A 15,319-nucleotide genomic window follows, 5' to 3' on the forward strand; every position below is an offset into this window, starting at 1 on the left:
GATGGACGTTGCCTAAATACATAATTATTTATTTGAAAATGATGTTTTGGAAAACTCAAATACTTTGGATCGTCGGGGGTGTTATAAATTTTTAATTTACACTTGTATCATCTAATCCCCAAGGGGCATGGCTAACTCCCGGCGTATATGCCATTTCGCTGCGACATTATATCGAGAACACCAAATTCACAGACGCAATGACTAATGGCCATAAAATAATTTTTAGTAACCAAAAAATTCCAAAGCGTTTATAAAGATTATTATTACTGACCCTTCAATTTCTTACGCATGCGTAATGTAACTTTTTTCTTTAAAAAAATCGTACAAAATGACCGCAAGGCAAGCCAACACGCAATTAGGATCGGGGTAATATAAACCATTATCAATGGTCATTACTTTTGCCGAGACGAATCGGAAACTGTCCGTAATGTTGCTCATGTGATCACATTTCCTCAGTTCAGTTTCTTTGCCGACGTAGTTAGATGTTGCCCTTTTTTATGGTTCCTTACCTCAAAAGGCCAACAAGAAGCGCGTTCCATCTTAGGCTGCATCATCACTTACCTGATTGCAGCCTAAGGCTAGTCTCCGTAGTTCCGTACCTCAAAAGGAAAAACGGAACCCTTAGAGGATCACTTTGTTGTCTGTCTGTCTGTCTGTCAAGAAACCTATAGGGTACATCCCGTTGACCTAGAATCATGAAATTTGGCAGGTAGCTAAGTCTAATAGCACAAGTATAGGAATAAATCTGAAAACCCCGAATTTGTGGTTACATCATTAAAAAAAAAATTAAATGTGTTTTAATTTTCAAAGAAAGATAACTATACCAAGTGGGGTATCATATGAAAGGGCTTTACCTGTGCATTCTAAAACAGATTTTTATTTATTTTTGTGTATAATCGTGCAAAATGTTGGAAAAAATGCCCCAGTACGGAACCCTTAGTGCGCGAGTCTGACTCGCACCTGGCCGGTTTTTTTTAGTCTCAACTATGCAATCTTTTTGAGGTAATTTTGCATCTGTGTTTTTTTCTTACACATAATAATTTCTACACATAGGTTACGTGTTCGCAAATTTTTAAAGTTTACACCTACTGAAATACCTAACTCAAAAATTCAGCTCATTTCTGAATCATGTTTGTCACATATCCAAAATAGAAATTCTGTAGTATTTTTGGAACTGGCAACAGTTAATTCCGACTGTTATGCTTGTTATACGACTTTTTATTGCTATCATAAAAAATAATTACACATTCGTTTACAAATTACACAAAAAATTTGTGGCTTAGCTTTTAAACAAAGTACACGTAGATTTGCTATCATTTATTAAAAAATGGATTTACTTTTTTAAAATCCCGTGAAAATTCTTTGATTTTCCGCGATAAATGTAGCCTATGTCACTCTCCAGGTCCTTAATGCAAAAAATCACGCCGATCCGTTGCTCTGTTGCGGCATGAATGAGGGTGTTCTTAGCTATAATCCAAGAAAATCGGTTCAGCCGTTTGAAAGTTATCAGCTCTTTTCTAGTTACTGTTACCTTCACTTGTCGGGGGTGTTATAAATTTTTAATTTACACTTGTTTGCAGCATGGACCCATACCTTTACCTCGCATCACGTTAACTTAGAACGTTACAGTTACGTTAGTTATGTAACCGAAAATTGTTTCAATTTTTAAAAGATTTGTATAAACACTAGACATTATACATTAGATAAGTAAATAATATATACTCTAGTGTATTGTGAGCAGTTCTGATGCAAAAAAAATACACTGAATAACAAGTGTAAATTAAAAAATTTCAACACCCCCGACAAATCATTTTCAAATAAATAATTATGTATATCTAGGCAACGTCCATCTTAACAGCTTGACATTTGTCAGTTGACACTTGAATATTATGAACCTAAGGGTTATCTAACCTTCCTTTCTACAAGAAAACTAGAAAATAGCTGATAACTTTTAAACGGCTGAACCAATTTTTTTGGATTATAGCTAAGAACGAACACTCTCGATCAAGCCCACCTTTCAAACAAAAAAAAGTAAATTAAAATCGGTTCATTCGTTTAGGCGCTACGATGCCACAGACAGATACACAGATACACAGACACACAGATACACAGATACACACGTCAAACTTATAACACCCCTCTTTTTGGGTCGGGGGTTAAAAATAAACTCATGAAATCTAAGCAGTTTGAAATTACGATTATGGATTTTACATTTGAGCGCAAGGCTGATCGTAAAAATAGCCGAATTATTGGAATGTCCACACCGATGCGTTTACGTCACAAATTGTTACGACTCGGTAGTAACGTAAGTAACAAACGTACGAACTCACGTCTGTTTACGTGTCGATGACCCTTACAGAAAATACTAAGAACGCATTGTTTTAAGTGTAACAAAGTTTACAATCTAGGGCGTTACCCCGCTAAAATGAGGTATTTCGAACAACAAAGCGTTGGTCAGATTTATAAACATGGTATCGCATTCCGTCGATTTCCTTGCGAATTTTGTGCAAACCGTTTAGTCACTCATGTTTTCATGTTGTGCTTTGTACAAGTGTAAATTAAAAATTTATAACACCCCCGACAAGTGAAGGTTACAGTAACTAGAAAAGAGCTGATAACTTTCAAACGGCTGAACCGATTTTCTTGGATCATAGCTAAGAAAACACTCGATCCAGCCACCTTTCAAACAAAAAAAACTAAATTAAAATCGATTCATTACTTTAGGAGCTACGATACCACAGACAGATACACAGATACACTCGTCAAACTTATAACACCCCTCTTTTTGTGTCGGGGGTTAAAAATAGGTACGATTACCAAACTTATGCGCCAAGGATGTGTTAACTTTATAGACGAAAGTTAGTTCGCTTTGCTAAAGTACTAGCATCAGTTTCCCTCTCCAATTTTAATATGGATATCTTCAAGTCTAAGAATGAATAGGCATCTTCTAGGCAAGCGCGCTCCATCTTAGGCTGCATCATCACTTGCCAGCAGGTCTGGTTTATTATTACATTCTGTCAGGCTCAATATACATTCAAAGGGAATCGAAGCGAACTTCTAAAATATCACATAATATATTGACTTATCTCCATCACTTAAAACCAATTAAATACTAAATCACATCACACTATCACACTAATATTATAAAGGCGAAAGTGTGTGTGTGTGTGTGTGTATGTTTGTTACTCTTTCACGCAATAAGTACTGAATGGATTTGGCTGAAATTTGGAATGGAGATAGATAATATCCTGGATTAGCACATAGGCTACTTTTTATCCCGGAAAATCAAAGAGTTCCTACGGGATTTTAAAAAACCGAAATCCACGCGGGCGAAGCCGCGGGCATTTTCTAGTGAAAGTTTAAAGTTTGAGCGGTAATAGCTACAAAAACCTAAAGAGATAGGAGAGGAAACTTTCATAATAAAGTCGGGCTTTTCGAAAGTGTTGGATATGCAATCTAAGATAGAATATTATGCTTATCTCGGAGATAATATTTTTATTTATGTGTTGAAAATTAGATATCATGATTGTCAAGTTCTTTTGGTTATGTTTTTCTTGTAAAACGTGAAATTCTGAGGCGGTATTATAACACCAATAAAGGTGTTAAATTACAACATATTAAAGATATTTCTTGACTCCGTACGGAACTGATATTATCGTACATGGTTTAATTAATGTACTAGTGTTCAAGAGCCGTGATAGGCTAGTGGTTAGGCCGTTCTTCTCCTATTAGGGAGGCTGGGGGTTCGATCCCGGGGACGCACCTGTAACTAATCGGAGTTACTTATGTGCGTTTCAAGCAATTAAATATCACTTGCTTTGAAAGAAAACATCCTGAGGAAACCTGCATGTCTGAGAATTCTCCATAATGTTCTGAAGGGTGTGTGAAGTCTGCCAATCCGCATTTTGCTCAAAGTGGCGGACCACGGCCTAAACCCTTCTTATTCTGAGCGATATGCTCTGTAGTGCGCCAGCGATGAGTTGATTATGATGATGATGAGTGATTAAACCAGTTTAAACTTTAAATACTTACAGGTATGGAAAGATGGCCTGTGATCAACCTTTATCTTTTTATGCGCCATCATTATGTGACTGTACGTTTTACGAGCATTGAGATTTACTTGAAAATATAAAAATGAGGCTGGTTTCTTGATATGTGATGAAGATATGAAGTCTTACCTTAACTTAACTGCCTCGGTGGTTCAGTGGTTCGCATGTTCGACTACAGATGTCGAGGTCCTGGGTTCGATTTCCGGATCGGATCGAAAATAGGTATTGGATTTTTCAGTTAAGAAATTTTCAGTACCTACCTACTAGCCCGGAAGTTGGCGGTGCTACACCCTCGTGCTTCGGAGAGCCCGTCGGCCTTGTTAGACCTCTCCAGTCGTGTTAGATTCCCGTCCAGGGCTATGAGAGTGAGGGAATAGAGAGTGCACCTGTGTTTGCGCACACAGTCGTGCACTCTCCCGGGCCGCGCAGTTGGCTAATCTCTATCGGAGATTGGCCTCCGTGGCCGAAAATCGGTCAGGAACACATTATTATTATTAAAGTCTTACACTTTTACGCCATCGTCGAATAATAGGTAAGCTTTTATTGTAGAGATTAATGTCAAATGTATCTCCTATCTTGTTTTAGCGTTTAAACTATCGTGAGTGATTTCCTTTATAAGTATAGATTGTTAAGGCGATAGTCACGTGTTTAGTCGACGTAAGCCCGACTAGTTTTGAAACCATCCGGGGTACTTTTTCCATACATATCTATGACTTTTTCACAGGGACTCAGCTCGCTACGCGTCGTGGTTGACTTACAAGTGTACATTAAAAATTTATAACACCCCCGACAAGTAAAGGTTACAGTAACTAGAAAAGAGCTGATAACTTTCAAATCGCTGAACCGATTTTCTTGGATTATACTTAGCTAAGAACACTCTCGATCAAGCCACCTTTCAAACAAAAAAAAAAAAAAACTAAACTAAAATCGGTTCATTAGTTTAAGACCTACGATGCCACAGACAGATACACAGATACACACGTCAAACTTATAACACCCCTCTTTTTGGGTCGGGGGTTAAAAAATAATCTATACTTATAATGTCTCCATCTTGTATGCTCGGGATCAAGGAGATGGTACGATAATCCTTGTATTTATTCGTCCTCTCGGCGCACCTAATTAGACCGGCTCAAGCCAACCCAACCTTCACTAATACCAACACATTTAGTTCTATTTATTTAAGGATCTCCCATGAATACTTGCGATGTCAAGAGGAGTCTCTGGGTCACTCGCTCCATACAAACGCAGTTTTGGCTCTCACCTGAATACTCTATCTTTAATGAAACTTTGTAGATTCGTTCTAGGAACAAATGTATTACATCAATGAATTTGGTTTCCCAGATTTCTGATAAAATATTCAGTTTCAAAGTTAATACAGTCTCAAGAATCGTGTCGCCAAGTGATTTAACGTTCCAGTACGATGCTGTAGAGAAACCAAAGGGGTATGGGTTTAATAAAAACTGCCATATCTCTTCCAGGTTAGCCCGCTTCCACCTTAGACTGTACCAACACTTACCACAAGGTGAGATTGCAGTCAAGGGCTAACTCGTATCTAAATAAAACAAGAGTAAATTAAAAATTTATAACACCCCCGATAAGTGAAGGTTACAGTAACTAGAAAAGAGCTGATAACTTTCAAATGGCTGAACCGATTTTCTTGGATTATAGCTAAGAACACTCTCGATCAAGCCACCTTTTAAACAAAAAAAAACTAAATTAAAATCGGTTCATTCGTTTAGGCGCTACGATGCCACAGACAGATACACAGACACACAGATACACACGTCAAACTTATAACACCCCTCTTTTTGGGTCGAGGGTTAAACATACATAAGTAAAAAAGCTAAAACTAGTTATTTTTACAGAAATTTAGCAAACCATAGATGTAAATATAAGATTCTAGAACATGTCTACTAAATGACATCGAGTTTGATTGGTTAATATTCAAATGAGAACCAAACTACGTTTGTGTGTAGCGAGAGACCGCCGCTAAGCCATGCTTAATGGGTTCTTTCCGTCGCTGGGCGTTTGAAGAGTTACAGCCCTGCAACATCCAGTCTATAAATTGTTCTGTTTACGTTTCTCTGATCCTTTTCATCATTTTCGTCTAATAGCCTGTAAATATGTAACCAAGTACTTAGGTTATTTGGAATAGTCTTGACTAGAGATGGACTATTTCACAGATAACATGTGAAAAATCACGTGAAAAGCATTTTCATAATATAATACTTGCTATTTTGCCTAAAGTAGCCTGTGAGAAACCGCGAAGCAAAATATTACAAAGTTTGAAAATAATACAATTGTTTAAGTTTTGCGCGCGCATGGTCATCTACCAGAGCTAAAAAGCGCGTGAGCGAGAACACTCGGATAGCTGCATATTAGAAAGAGAATAAAAACATGTAGTTCACTTAATGTAGCAAACAATCGTTCTACGTTCCCGTTTACAATCGTAAGTGCGAAAATTCACTTTCCGTGAAAACTAACCCTAGTTAAATTAACGATTAATTAGCAAACGATTGTAAGTTCGAAAATTGAAAAATCACTGTGAAGAAAAATAATTCACATAAAAGAAAATTCACATTCACAGCCCATCACTAGTTTTGACGAATACTTTTATGTGTGCATTAAACGCTCGCAGTTTAGAATTACCTATTGCATGGAGTTTATCTCGAACTGACACGTGGCTTCAAACGATTTTATATTGGTAACGTGCGTGCAACGAATGTTAAGCAGTTTTTGCGGTCGAGTGCTGAATGGCTTGCCTATTGCCTGCAATTTGTCCGTACGTGCGAAGAGGGATTGCCTCTCCTAATTGTAGCCTGCGCACGCCTCGCCGACAGTTCTGTTTATATCGAATAATTTTCATTTCTTACCACGAACGTACTTCTCGGAAGTGTATATATTGGCACAGTGCAAAGGGAGACAGTAGTCCGACGCCTTTGATCTCGTGGTAAATTACGACCACGATGGCCCGTCAACAAAGGGCCCTAACTACCTAGGCCAGTTCGAATCGCTCCGTCGCGCGTCGTCCCGCACTTACCACAAAGAGAGACAGCAGTTCGACGCTGTTGGTCTAGTCATCAAGTGGTAAATGACCACGACGACGGTCCGTCAACAATTGGCCCTAACTTTCTAGGCCAGTTCGAGTCGCTCCTTCATTCCACACTTACCACAAAGGCAGACAGCAGTCCGACGCTGTTGGTCTCGTGGTAAATGACGACCACGACGACCCGTCGACAAAGGGCCCTAACTACCTAGGCCAGTTAGAATCGCTACTTCGTCCCGCACTTATCGCACGGTTGATCTATCTTCGTCGAACCTCTGTATTTAATATCATATCCTTACTCTGTGGTATTGGCTTGGTAATCATACTTTGGTGTGTTTGATTGTATGCAATCGGAGACTGCTCAGTGTTCATCAGACATGGCATTCTGTTAATGTTTGAACAGCTGGGCGGCTGGTTTGCTAAGAACCTATTTAAGATTTTATTGAATCTTGATAATTCGATTTCCCAATATGGAAGTAAGTGCTCGTAGGAGTTAAACGGGCTTATAAGGCACAAAAATAGTCGCCGACGTCGCGGATTGACTCTGAATGGTGAATGCCGAGGCGTGCTCGGCTTTGGTTAACTCGATGGGGTACACGCAATGACTTTCTAAGCAAGGACATCGCACTGGCGCGCATAACAAGGGACCAAGTAAGTGTGCTTATACTCGGTGTAAGCACACTTTCTTCATTAGTCGCATGTTGACTGCAAAGCTGTCAAGACGCCTAAATGCGCGATCAAAAAGTGCCAAAATAATACGTTAACGACGCAGAAAAGAGATGGTGTGACTTACCACCGGTAAGTTAATTTTATTTACGTAAGATAACATGCGAAAAAGTGTAAAATATTTAGTAAAACCATTGAAAACACTAGAAATATCTAAAATTATTTACAATGTTCCCATTCCTTTCTCTCACGCACATCGGAAAGAGACAGATGGAAGGGCGCGTCACGAATGTCGGAAAAACAAAACTGTGGAGTAGCTTTTTTTTGTTCAATGTAAAATCTATTGGCCATTATTGTATCTCATTTATTTTATTACTAGCTGTGCCCGCGACTTCGTTCGCGTGGAATAGCTCTCAGCGCGCTTTATATAGCCACGGACGCTCAGGCGCGAGGCGTGTATCTGTACGTTAAAAATGTTCGCCGTGATTCTTTAAATTGACATAACTTTTTTATTTATGAACCGATTAACATGAAATAAACACTAAATGTTAAGTGAAGCTTACTACAATATATTAGTGACAACCGTATCTAAATCGAATAAGCCGTTTCTGATATTAGCGTGCACAAACACACAGACAAACAGACAAAAAAAAATTAATTACAATTTCGGGTTCGGCATCGATAAAAAAAAAGTAGCAGGGGTTGTTAATAATAACAACCCCTGCTACTTTTTTTATATATTTCCATTGTACAGACACCACTTTTCTACAATTTTATTATATGTATAGATAGATCTTTTGACGACCTCCAGTGCGCAGTGGTAACGCGGTGGATTTGTATGACGAGGGTCCCGGGTTCGATTGCTGGCTGGGCCGATTGAGATTTTCTTAATTGGTTTAGGTCGGCTGGTGGGAGGCCTTTGGCCATCTTGATTCAAGGCCCATCTTGAATCCACCATTTTGGTTTTATTTTTCAGCTCCCTGTCAATTGGATGAAGTTCTGAGTGACATTTGTTCGAGCACCCCCCACCTATCTTCAATACCCTGGCCGTGCTCCTCACCGAAATCCTCAATCATCAGCTCTATCCATATTTTTCCTCCGAATCATTTTTTGTCCTCTATACGAAACCATCGGTAAAAAAAAAACATACAAAATTTTACAGAAGAGGTGATCAAATGAGTCAGTCAGTCAGTCAGTCAGTGAATCAGCACGAGCAGAATAGTATATAGTATAGATATAGTATAATAGTTTCATATTTACAAAAACGAAAAATCTCTCAAAGAAATAACAAAAATTAATAGTGTTACACTACTCCATTCCATTTTTTGTTCAAGTTTGCTTCTAAAATCACCTTATTCAGCTTCGAGTGCAATAATCGATTTACATTGCGGCTTAATCACTGAGGTTAGTTTACAGGACTTGAATGTTAGCGGGAATGTATAAATGGAGCAGTTGAAGCTACATAGGGTGAATTTAGAAACGTGTGCCATGTTTGGGCTCTTGTGTTGTATGCCACGATGTGTCCATGCTTAGAAAGTCATTGGGTACACGTCGTTTTTTGTTGGTCGGGCGTTGCAAACGAAATTATGCCTCGTCCGGCGCCGCGCGGCCGTATCCACTCCTCTTTTTACATCGTCCGCGTCGAATTTTATTATTTTTATTTAACACCTGCGCCCAGTAATCTGTATTCGGAGATCTCCCGAACGCTTAACTCTTTTTGGTCCCGTTTTTGTGTCGGGGCCGACCAATTTATTGCGGCGGAGGTTTGTCCACCAAAAAGTGTCGTTTAATTTTTCCCTGCTGCTTCGTTGACAATCGATTATGTTCGCCTTTGATTAAATTCCTGTTTGGGCTGACGAAAAATTCTTTGAGTTTTGTTTTTGGTGAGATTTTTTTGAATCATCGAACGAAAGAAGAGGAAGAAGACGAGACGTACAATGTACCTTTTGCAGAAAAAAGAAACAGCATAGGCATTAGATAGGTAACCTATTGTGGCCAATTCTGTTACTCAAAATCTCGAGACTAAACTTAAATGATAGGGTCTAAATATATTACTATCACTATCTTAATGCTTCCTGTACACTAGATTTGGACTTGTCAATTTAGTTTAGAGCCCATGGTTAATTTTGACGATTAGGAAACTCGTTTCTAAAAGTATTAAAATTACTAGATTCTCATACTTCTCATTCTGGGATCTAGATGTATGATGCCCGTGTCATATCATTCATTAATCGATATTTACATAATTAAATTGATCATTAATAGCAATGATTACTCGTTTATTATAGCGCTGCGCGTGGAGTTGATTGTGAAGTTAATTATTGTCGTCAACTTTGGACAGGGGCAGCGCTGGCGCCGTCTGACCTTGCGAGTCGCTCTAGATCTGTCTCGTGGCCATTGACTGATACCTACTGCGAAAAAGATCTCATTCAATATTGGGACCTTGAAAAGAAGAGTGAATAGGCATTTTCTAGCTGCATCTTACGCTACAACATGATTTACTATTTGATGTGATTGCAGTCATTACACGCTTGTATAGTTAAGTCCAAAAATGTTAACAGTAAGTTGGTACATAGGTACCTACTGAATGATTAATAAGTAAGTATGATTAAAGTTCTAAGAATTATCCTAACTCAATTCTTTATCACATATTAATTACGGCTTTTCTAACGTGACCTCAAGTGTTATCAGGCGCCAATTTTAATTATATACCTATTTATTGTTTTCGTTTTAATAATTCTAAGAATTTGGTGAATAATTATAAGAAGAGGGAATGCAGGTATGTGCGATTAAGTATTAAATATGATGTATCTACTACTCATCATCGTTCGTATGTCCTCTTCGAAACGAAACTTCTCGGTCATCACGGGAAAACTTTTCTATCTACAAATGTAAATTAACAATTTATAACACCCCCGACAAGTGAAGAGTACGGTAACTAGAAAAAAGCTGATAACTTTCAAACAGTTGAACCGATTTTCTTGAATTATAGCTAAGAAACCTCTTGATCAAGCCACCTTTCAAACAAAAACAAACTAAATTAAAATCGTTCCATTAGTTTAGGAGCTACGATGCCACAGACAGATACACAGATACACACGTCAAAATTAATATAACACCCCTCTATCACAGTAATATAACATTACCGTGCCTCTATCGTCCAAAAATTCTTGTCGCGATTTCTTTTCCCTCAAGTAGAACAAAATACCAAATTGAAGGTAAAACCCACAGATTAGATTGCCAATACCATTGAAGACCTGACACAATGGCGTCGATTCTGATGTATTTCTCTAAACTAATTACATCTTTTTCTTTTTAATATTGCTAAAAAAGGACAGAACATGAATTTTACATTTAGGGACTCTTTTTAGTGCGCTCTAATATACCTAGGCTCACAACTGGCACCTAAAGTCACAAAATTTGACAGTTTTTTATTAAAAAACCAGTCTGTCTGTGTCTGTTCTTTTCGTAATGCATTAGTAAGTAAAGGATGCGGATACTCAATAATTAAGTTGTGAAGTATTTAGCTAGAAAAACTAAATCTATTTTGAATAAAAATTATTTGAGTTTGATCTCTCGATCACGGGGACTCCAAAGACCCGTTACAAACAAAAAAAAAACAGCGACAGATCTAAATGCGGCTATTCAGATAAACGGAGAGCTACTGTTAAATTACAAAATTGCTCCGTCCGCCCGTCCCCGGATGACTTACCAAATCGCTCTAATGCGCAGGTATGAGACAGCAATACGACCAATTTGATTCATAGAATACTAGCTGATGCCCGCGACTTCGTTCGCGTGGATTTAGGTTTTTGAAATCCCGCGGAAACTCTGATTTTCCGGAATAAAAAGTACCTAACTCTTCAGGTATTTAACTATATTAATGCTAAAAATCACGTCGATCCGTAGTGGCGTGAATGAAAGACAAACCAACACACTTTCGCATTTATAATACTAAGTATGGTGTGTGTAGTAATTATGTCAGACACTCAGTTTCTTCTTTTAATACATTATGTAATATGTACATAATACATATAGATGCATCACACTAATATTATAAAGGCGAAAGTTTGTATGTGTGTGTGTGTGTGTGTATGTTTGTTACTCCTTCACGCAAAAACTACTGGACGGATTTGACTGAAATTCGGAATGGAGATAGATAATATCCTGGATTAGCACATAGGCTACTTTTTATCCCGGAAAACCAAAGAGTTCCCACGGGATTTCGAAAACCTAAATCCACGCGGACGAAGTCGCGGGCGTCAGCTAATAAATAATTATAGGTCTTACTACCTTGAAACAGCTTATTTCAAAGATAAGTTCTCTCTCTCGACTAAAGTTGTCTTAATATAAAAAGCTTTATAAATCGCCTTCTTTTTGCTGATAAAACCGCGTTAAAAAGGCAACAAAGATACATCACGGACACTTCTTAATCAAATTCTGTAAGTTATCGACTTGTTAGTGCTACTGGTGATACTCGCAGAAAGGAGAATGACCAGCACTCTATGGAGTTTGGGCCACTTACAAATATTTTTGTGTCTCAATAAAAGTTTACATATAATAAAGTTTGATATCCCTACTTTCATGTAAAAAAAGAATTTTTTAATTAATCCTCCCAGTTTCTGAGAAAAACAGTTATATGTAAAAGGTTAGGTTAGGTTTGGTAAGTAGGTTTTATTAGGTAAAGTAAAGTAGGTAGTAGTTTCCACATATCACCAGGGCGATTTTAGTGCTGCCTATATGGTGCAAGTACATAGTTATTCCCAATGAGTCACTACTTGAAGATGTACAAGGTGCCATTGCATTTACCTATACCTATTTTTAAATAATGACTCGAGTAAAGTAGGTATTACATTAACCTTGCTAATAGACAACATTTGTAACTACTAGAAGCCTACCAGCTATTCCGAATAGTGTACTTATTAGGTTCCTAGCTCTGGAATATACTTCATTAATACTGAGACATTAGTTACTAGGTTAAGGAAGTAACTATTATTATTTAAACTGTGCTATTGATTGTGCTGTTGGGCTATTGATAGCAAAAACTGCAATAGTAGAGTATTAATACAACGAAACTAGCAAAACATTATTTTACGTTACTTTCCATTAGCATTTCATGCGCATTATGATAATCCTTTACATCTTATCATCATGATCAACACATTATCCTCAGGTCTCCTTTCACTGCACAACGCGAACAAGTTTTAGCATATACGGAGCTTAATACGGAGGAAATATAGATAACAACTCGACGTACAAGACAACGCGCAACGGTCAACGATATGGGATTAAAATATCTAAATTCGAACCACCATATCAGTTGAAAACTGCAATTATCGAAATTGACAGAAAGCAAAAACCATAGACCTGCAACTAGCACTTATCGAGTTGATTCGATTCGATCAAGATGGTTTGCAAAAAAATATCGATTTTTTAAATATTACTATGAAAGTAATAGACTTTAATCGATTATAAGTCGACCACCACCGATTTTGATCATCGATTTCGTAAAATAACATCACTAAGGTATGTCTACAGATAAAAATGGAGACCGGATTTCTCTATAGTAACATTTGAAGTACTTTTAAAATGAGGAAAAAATCTCGGGATAGTCAGCACTTTATTTTTTATGCCAAACTAAATTATAAAATAAAATATAAATTATGAAAATAATTATCTTCTGACACAAGCGTGGCCCGTGTATGATCATTCTCCTTTTAGATCTCCGATTTATTTAGAAGGATCAAACAAGAAATAACAACTCATAGCGACGGGAAAAGTAAACGGACGGACAGACAGACAACAAAGTGATCCTATAAGGGTTCCGTTTTTCCTTTTGAGGTACGGAACCCTAAAAAACGAAAGAAAACATCGTAAGGAAACCCATAATGCTCTCAAAGATGTGTGATATTTGACCTTAATCCTTCTCATTCTGAGTGGAGATCCGTGATCAGTAGTGGGACGGCGATGGATTGTGATGGTGATAACCGAACTATGACTTTTCAGAACTTTGAGTTCTTGACTAACACTTCACGAGAGAAATGTAATATGGTTAATCTGACGAAGTCGGATAGTATTGACTATAAGATTTAGAACTATGTAGTAATATTACTATTGATCCATTCAAATAGGGAATATAAAAATATTTTGTGTCAGAGGCAACTGTTTAAATCTCGTGATTTAATACAGCTTCTGCGAATTTCCAATATCTAATTATAGGTCATAACTAATTTACGGCACTAGCTTCATAAAAATGCCTATAAACCGACAGACATAGTAAGTTTTATTGCCTATTAAATATATCACATTTTAAAATTCGAATCTACCTGTTGTATTCAAAAGCCGAGAGACTCAATAATCGGTATCCCGACCCCATATCGAATTATAAAATGAAATAAATCACTTAGTGAAAAAACTCGAATTGTGGCGCCTATGGTTGGCCGTTCTTAGGGTAACCATGCGATTAGGTTTCTCTAGATTTCTTTCATTAATCATCACTAGCGATCGCCCGCGGCTTCACTTCCGTGGTAATTTCGACAAATCCAGCCTTTTTCGTTATCTCGATTATGTAAGCTTTTGCCTATAAACGGAAATCTTTAAAATCATATAAATTGACTGATGTTGATTAATTAATTATACGTTAATTTAAAAATGCGAGGTTAGGTACTAAACGCGCCCTAGTAGAGTTAAATTAGGTAGGTACTTTATTTTATTTTTATTAAGTTTACCAACAGCTTGTTACATTTAGGTACATCAATAACAGTTCAGTTTTACAAAATATTTAAGCTAAATGTTAAGTATACGTAAACACAACATGCAAATAGAGTGGCATTATAATTATTTACACTAGTAATACTTAATTTATGCTTAAAAATAATCATACGTTATTGTATTCGTAGATTAAACGTTTAAAAATATTACAAGTTCCCGACAGTCGACTAATCTCATAGCAACCCTACTCCCTACAAAGTTATTTTCTGCAGCAACAACAGTCCTTATTACCGCTTCATAAAGTCGATTTTAAAGTTTTCATCTTACTGGATTATTGGTGGGCATAAATCAAATGTTCAGTCTATTTCTATAAACGTGTGTGTTTTTACACAAATGTACATCATCAACGGGCGATATAAATATAGTGTTTTACTAAAAACAGCTGACAGCTAGCCGTGCCGCTCGAGTTTATGAAGAAAATTCATAAAGAGCCAGCGCTTGATATATTTTCGTCATTTTATAAAGGCTGAAAGTTTCTCTATGCGTTGTCCCCAACACAGGGAGGAACGATCAGCGACTATGAAGTTTGGATCAGGGTGGCTATGGGAGATAACAGGTAATAAAGGTGTCAAAAATCTTACGTCAAAGTATAAAGTCTAATTATACATATTATATATATTTTCTAAGGAATAGTATTAGAAATCTCATTATGCATTGCCAGACACTTAGTGTCATGCTCCCCCGTTATACTTTGATATAAGATTTTTACACCTTTATTACCTGTTATCTCCCAAAGCCACCATGATCCAAACTTCATAGCCGCTGGTCGTTCCGCCCTGTGTTGGGG

At 37.4% G+C, this 15,319-nt stretch overlaps 2 protein-coding genes across 2 annotated transcripts in view; both read left to right on the forward strand.

Annotated features, from left to right (window-relative positions):
- Nucleotides 1-5,353, forward strand: part of LOC123873733 (40-kDa huntingtin-associated protein) — a 19,448-nt gene extending 14,095 nt beyond the window's left edge. The window contains exon 8 of the mRNA XM_045918754.1: nucleotides 5,343-5,353. The gene's annotated coding sequence lies outside the window, so the exon portion shown is untranslated. The remainder of the gene's footprint in view (nucleotides 1-5,342) is intronic.
- The window catches only part of LOC123873720 (bone morphogenetic protein receptor type-1B), a 168,584-nt gene that overhangs the window by 6,584 nt on the left and 146,681 nt on the right, over nucleotides 1-15,319 (forward strand). The window lies entirely within an intron of this gene.

This window comes from Maniola jurtina, chromosome 17 (genome assembly GCF_905333055.1).
Source record: "Maniola jurtina chromosome 17, ilManJurt1.1, whole genome shotgun sequence".
Taxonomy (NCBI): Eukaryota; Metazoa; Arthropoda; class Insecta; order Lepidoptera; family Nymphalidae; genus Maniola; species Maniola jurtina.